We start from the raw sequence: 7,220 nt of genomic DNA on the forward strand, positions 1-7,220 counted from the left end.
TTATGAAACTTAGTTTGGCTGGATATGAAATTCTGGGTTGAAAATTGCTTTCTTTAAGAATGTTGAATATTGGCCCCCACTCTCTTCTGGCTTGGAGAGTTTCTGCCCAGAGATCTGCTGTTAGTCTGATGGGCTTCCCTTTGTGGATAACCCGACCTTTCTCTCTGGCTGCCCTTAACATTTTTTTCTTCATTTCACCTTTGATGAATCTGACAATTATGTGTCTTGGAGTTGCTCTTCTCGAGGAGTATCTTTGTGGTATTCTCTGTATTTCCTGAATTTGAATGTTGGCCTGCCTAACTAGGTTGGGGAAGTTCTCCTGGATGATATCCTGCAGAGTGTTTTCCATCTTGGTTCCATTTTCCCTGTCACTTTCAGGCACACCAATCAGAGGTAGATTTGGTCTTTTCACATAATCCCATATTTCTTGGAGGCTTTGTTCATTTCTTTTTACTGTTTTTTCTCTACACTTCTCATCTCGCTTCTTTTCATTCATTTGATCTTCAATAGCTGATACTGTTTCTTCCAGTTGATCGAGTCGGTTACTGAAGCTTGTGCATTCCTCACGTAGTTCTCGTGTTATGATTTTCATCTCTATCAGTTCTTTTAAGGACTTCTCTACATTGGTTATTCTAGTTAGCTGTTCGTCAAATCTTTTTTCAAGGTTTTTAGTTTCTTTGCGCTGGTTACATAGTTCCTCCTTTAGCTCTGAGAAGTTTGATTGACTGAAGCCTTCTTCTCTCAACTCATCAAAGTCATTCTCCATCCAGCTTCATTCCATTGCTGGCGATGAGCTGCGTTTCTTTGGAGGGGGAGATGCGCTCTGACTTTTTGAATTTCCAGCTTTTCTGCACTGCTTTTTCCCCATCTTTGTGGTTTTATCTGCCTTTGGTCTTTGATGATGGTGACGTACTGATGGGGTTTTGGTGTGGGTAACCTTTCTGTTTGTTAGTTTTCCTTCTAACAGTCAGGACCTTCAGCTGCAGGTCTGTTGGAGTTTGCTTGAGGTCCACTCCAGACCCTTTTTGCCTGAGTATCAGCAGCAGAGGCTGCAGAAGATAGAATATTGCTGAACAGCGAGTGTTGCTGTCTGATTGTTGCTCTGGAAGCTTTGTCTCAGAGGTGCTTTTTCTCAGAGGTGCACCCAGCCGTGTGAGGTGTGAGGTGTTGCTTTGCACCTCAGTTGAAAATGTAGAAATCACCCATCTTCTGTGTCGCTCACACTGGGAGCTGGAGGGTTGAGCTGTTCCTATTCGGCCATCTTGGGCATGCGCCTCCTAGAGTCTCTACCCATTTTTTAAAGGATTTTTTTTTCTTGCTGATTTGTTTGTATTCCTTGTAGATTCTGGATGTTAGTCTTCTGTTGGATACATAGGTTGCAAATATTTTCTGCCATTCTCTAGATTATCTGTTTACTGTGATGATTATTTCTTTTGCTGTAAAGCTACTTTTTAGTTTCATTAGGTCCCATTCATTTATTTTTGTTTTTGTTGAATTTGCTTTTGGGGTCTTAGTTATAAATTCTTTGCCTGGGCCAATGTCCAGAAGAGTTTGCCTGGATTTTCTTGTAGAATTTTTATAGTTTCAGGACTTAGATTAAAGTCTTTAATCCACGTAGAGTTAATTATTGTATATGGTGAGAGTTAGGGCTCCACTTTCATTCTTCTACATGTGGCTATCCAGTTTTCCCAATACCATTTATTAAATAGGGTGTCATTTCCCCACATTATGTTTTCATATGCTTTGTCAAAGGTCAGTCTGTTGTAAGTATTTGGCTTTACTTCTGGGTTCTCTATCCTGTTCTATTGGTCTATATATATACTTTTATATCAGTACCGTGCTGTTTTGGGTACTATAGCCTCATAGTATAATTTGAAGTTTGGTAATGTGATGCCTCCAGATTTGTTCTTTCTGCTTAGGATTGTTATTTGGGCTCTATTTTTGGCACCATATGAAATGTATGATTGTTTTTTCTAATTCTGTGGTTTAATAGGAGTTACATTGAATCTGTAGATCACTTTGAGCAGTACGGCTATTTTCATGATATTGATTCTTCCAATCCACTAGCATGGGGTGTATTTCCATTTGTTTTTGTCATCTATGATTTCTTTCAGCAGTGTTTTGTAGTTCTCCTTGTGGATAACTTTCATGCTTTTGGTTAAGTTGCAGCTATTGTAAAAAGGATTGAGTTCTCGATTTGATTATCAGCTTGTTTGGTGGTATACAGCAGTGTTACTGATTTGTGTGCATTGATTTTGTTACTTGAGACTTTGCTGAACTCAGTTATTAAATATAAAGTCTTTTGGAGGAGTCTTTAGAGTTCTCCAAAGTTTATATCATTGGCAAGGAAAGATAGTTTGACTTTTTTTTTTCTGATTTGGATGCCTTTTATTTCTTTTTCTTGCCTGATTGCTCTGGCTAGGACTTCCATGTTGGTATTTTAACCTAGAGACAATACCTCAGCTCAAAAGAGTGAGCTGAATAGTGAAATTTCAGGAATGATTTAAAGCCAGTGGACAAGAACTTAATATGTGAGATTTTGTTATATTTTGTTGTGTGTGTGTGTGTGTGTGTGTGTGTGTGTGTTTGTATTTACAGATTTCCCAGTAGACACCTTGGTGGAGACCTCCAAGGTGGGACCCTGGGTCTTGAGTGCCCCACTAATGGGCCAGAATGTCCTTGACTTCATCTATTCCTTGAACTTTTTTTCAGGTTTGTAGGTCAATCACTCACATTTACTAAACATGTCTTATATAAAAAACTGGTTCTGTGTCTAAAAACTTTGACCTATACCATTGTGATAGACTCAGCAAGTTGTCTACTCTTATCCATTCTTTCCTCCTTCTAAACAGAACCATGATTTTGTTTGGGTAAGTAATGCATCTACTTAAAATACTCCTCTCCACAAACTCCCTGCAACTAGGTGTGATAATGTGACCCATCGTGGCCAATGATAGATTGAGCTGGCACTCATCCTGTGCCTTTTGCCCTTTTTCCTTTCGTGCCTAGAATGTGATGCAACTTGAGAGCACAAGGAAGAAATATACATGTTAAGGATTTGGGGGCCAGAAATTCTAAAAACCTGATATTTGAAGACTTTAGAACCACTGTTCCAATCCTCTGTGGTCTACTTCCATGCTTTTTTTAGTGACGCAAATAAAGCCCTTATTTATCTAAACCACTTTAGGAGAATTTCTGTTACACAAAGTCAGCACAATCTTAGCTGATAAAATAATCTCATTTAATCTTCTCAACAACTTCATAAGGTAGGTTTTATTATTCCAACTGGAAACATGAAGAAACAGAGGCTAAGAGATTTGTCTAAGTCCACACAGCTTTTAAGTAGCAGTCTGGATCCAAATCTAGGTCTAACTCCATTTCCTATGCTCTTTCTTCTATACTACTGCGTGACAGCTTTCTTACAGGATACTCTGCCAGAGAGAAATTGTGTGTGTGTGTGTGTGTATTAGACGGTGGGGGGGGGGAGAGAGAGAGAGACAGATGCAACCTTTTGAGAGACGAATCAATCACTGTCCTCATGAGGCATTTTCTAGGTTCCTGGTGGTACTGACTGGGTCATATACAAATAAGATATGTATGTATATAGGAAGGGACCAGGAAACTTTGTTCTTACCTCCCAGGAGCTTCTGGTCTAAGATCAATCGTCCTACTCTATCCCTTCTATGCATTCCCACAGCACTGTCGGAACCACTTGTCATTTAGGTGTAACTTTAATCCATTTATCTATTAATTTAATGAACATTTATTAATTACTTCTTCCTGGCCAGGCACACCAGAAAAGAAATACTGGACTGATTCTGAAGACCTGAGTCCCAGTTCTAGTACTACCATTAGGAATGAGTTCTATGCCTCAGTCTCTCCATCTATATAAGAAGGACATTAGACTAGATGATCTCTAAAAAAACTTCTAGCCCAAACAGACTTGGTCCCTTTGAATTGATTCAGGTTTGGCCAAAAAGGTATTTTAGGGCCAGATCATACTAGATCTTTAATACCTTTTGAAATGCTTGGGATTTCCCCAGAGATGATAAAAAATACTATGGAAGTTTTTCAGGTTATACCTGGGTAGTGCTTCTAAGTTAAAATTGCAGCTTTCAGTTTCCTGATTGGGTCATCTTGGGCAAGTTTCTTAACCTCTCTGTGTGAGTTTCTATAGAACGGGAGCAACAATTGCACCTATGGCATAGCATTCTTACTAGGGTTAATGAGAAATAAACATAAAAAACCCATAGCACATTGCCTGGGAAAAAGAAAATGATTAATCCATGACAACCATGATTATTACTAATTTTTTGCCTTCTAGACACTCCCTCTATTTTCTAGCCAGGGTAGTAGGCCCCCTTTCTTCTTTTCCTACCATCACACAAGGAAAACAGCTGCCCTTGCTGAAAGAGAACTGGCAAGGGTGAGGGTGGGGGTGGGAGTAGAGGGGATGCTGTCAAAGAAGCCCTGATTTGAATTAGAAATACCTTCTAGCCCAGCAGAACAGTACTTATTATTGATCGCACTTCATCCTCATGCTCCGTCCCCAGGGCACAGAAGAGGAGACAGGCTTGGGAGGTAGCCCAGCTGAACACCCACAAAGCAGAGGCTCCTCTTTGGCTGTTGACAGTGGTATCTGCAGCTCACTTTAAGATGGCCAGTTGGCCCACATTCATTTTCTGTTGAATGACTTTTAACTTTCATTGTTTTTTCACTCACTTTGATAGCCTCTCAGTGGCTGCTTTTCTGAGATCTTTCATAATGCAAAAATGCATTGAACAATCGAAGTCAAAATCACTGAGCTAAATCCCCACTTAATGTGTGTGCTTTGTGGAAGATACTTAATTGATGCCAGAACCGTAATAGAATATCTACATTCCTTCTGTGAAACCTGTATTTTGTGTTACCTATAGATCAGCAGATATTGTCCTGTAATGTCCAAGTTCACAAAACCATTTTGCTCCTGAATATAACGTCAGATAAAAATCCTCAATCTATTGTATACAAATTTTTTCCAGGCCTTTTCAAAAATAAAATAAGAAGGGATCTTTATGCATCTCTTTCTTCAGCTGTTGCTGCCAATGGCTCTAATGAAAATAGAGAAGTTGCAGATGAAGATAAGAGAATTATAACTGATGATGAAACAATAAGCTTATCCATTGGATTTTTTTTTTTTTTTTTTTTTTTTTTTACCAGAAGAGGAAGTAAACAAAGACAAAGAGAAGTTTAAGGAGGAGGTGAATGATAAAAGTTGTTTACAATGCCCAGCCAGAATGACTGTGATGAACCTAAGGAACATACCTTATATTTCCTGATGAATGTCATGTATAAAGAGGAATCTTTAAAGGATAAATATACATTAATGGATATTACTTACATTTATATATGGATAAGAAATGGAATTCTTCCTTTAAAGTACGGTGTTTGACCTACTAGTAAAAGAATGAAGCTTAGTTGCCAGAGAGATGAACTGACAAAACTGCTGGAGAACTGGAATGTGACTTTGGAAGTGACAAGGCCAATGGCCCAGTAGGAGTTATTTCCTCTAGCTCTTCTTGTTTGCCTAGCCCTACTACTCCAATCCAGTCTCCTCATCTTCAGTTTCCTCACACACCCAGTGTGTGGCACCAGGAACAGTCCCACTGGTAACTATGAACCTTTCTCTGCCAATAGACCTAAAAAGTCATCAGAAAATGAGTTATTAGAAACTTCATTCTTAGGTTGATAACTGAGGCTGTTAAGGAAAAAAAAAATCCAGCTCCTAATTTTTTTTTTTTTTTTTTTGAGACAGGGTCTTGCTCTGCTGCCCAGACTGGATCACAGTGGTGTGATCACAACTCACTGCAGCCTAGACCTCCTGGGCTCAAGCCATCCTCCCACCTCAGCCTCCCAAGCAGCTGGGACCACAGGTGAGTGCCAGCAAATTTAATTTTTTTTTAATGTAGAGATGGGGGTCTCCCTATGTTGCCCATGCTGGTCTCAAACTCCTGGGCTCAAGCAATCCTCCATCCTTGGCCTCCCAAAGTGTTGAGATTACAGATGTGAGCCATAGTGCTCAGCCAAGCTCCTAATTTATATAGGTATTTCTATGCCATTAGAGCTTTACAAACACTAATACATGTGACTGTGGTCAAATTTGCTTTCTTTTGTAGTGACATTGAATTTGACTATAAAAGATGGACTAGGTGTGACATTCATATATACATTACTTGGAAAGAAAGATTGTCTTAAAAATAACTGTTTTTTGTGTGGGCAGGCAATGTTTTCTTCTGTGTGAAGTGGTTTCTGTAAACACTGTTCGAATGTGAAAACACTCTAAAATAGACATAAAACCTTGGTCCATAGTTTGTCAATCTCCATTAACATCTGTGTTACATGCTCTTGGATTGTTCTTGTTGTTATGTTGTTTTATGAACCTGTAGACAACACATGCTTTTTATTTTGAAATTTAAAAAATAAAAAGAATATGCATAGAGTGGTACATAGACTACACATCGAACGCTGCGATGTAACTGTGAGTAACCATTTTTTGCATATTTAACCATTTTGAGTTCTTAATTTGATTTTACTTCTCTGTTATTGCACAGAACAATCTTAAGAAAGTAAACAGCAGTTTTACAATTTGTGTGCTTTAAAAGTGGCTACTATTGTTTATTTTTACTGACTTGTTTAAATGAACGTATTTTGTAAGAATCAGATGGCATTATGCTTGCTTTACAATGCTGTATTGGTACAGAAACAGTATTGTATATTTATAAATATAATAATGAAAATATTGTGTTTCATGTACTTAAAAATGGTTGTTCAAGTTATCCAAACTAGTTCAGACTTGGCAGATACTCTGTATTTGAATTTTGCTTATCATCATGTAACATTTTAAATGTGGATACACAATTCTAAATTATTTTCAATTGGAAGAAATTGACAAATCATTACAATGTTGAAATATTTCCACTAATACATTTTTTACTTTTAAATTTTATTACTATAATAAAGAAAAACTCTTAACCAAGGAATATAAAAATTATGTATATCGTTCTAAATTTTACTTGTTGGCTATGGTGGAATTAGTGTGTTTTAAAAATGCCTGTCAGTAACTATAATTCTATAGCAATTTTTAAAATGCAATGTTTAAATTTTTAAATGAATCAGAACTTTTTTTTTAGTATGGGGCATAGTAGCATTTTCTAATTTAATAGTTACTTTAATAGTTACAA

General features: G+C 37.7%; 2 pseudogenes; one reads left to right on the forward strand and one right to left on the reverse strand.

Annotated features, from left to right (window-relative positions):
* LOC101022325 overlaps window positions 1-3,719 on the reverse strand; it is a 64,271-nt pseudogene extending 60,552 nt beyond the window's left edge.
* Window positions 3,720-4,760: 1,041 nt separating this feature from the next.
* On the forward strand, window positions 4,761-5,762 carry LOC101021976 (annotated as a pseudogene).
* Window positions 5,763-7,220: the final 1,458 nt, after the last annotated feature.

This window comes from Papio anubis, chromosome X (assembly GCF_008728515.1).
Source record: "Papio anubis isolate 15944 chromosome X, Panubis1.0, whole genome shotgun sequence".
NCBI classification, from domain to species: domain Eukaryota; kingdom Metazoa; phylum Chordata; class Mammalia; order Primates; family Cercopithecidae; genus Papio; species Papio anubis.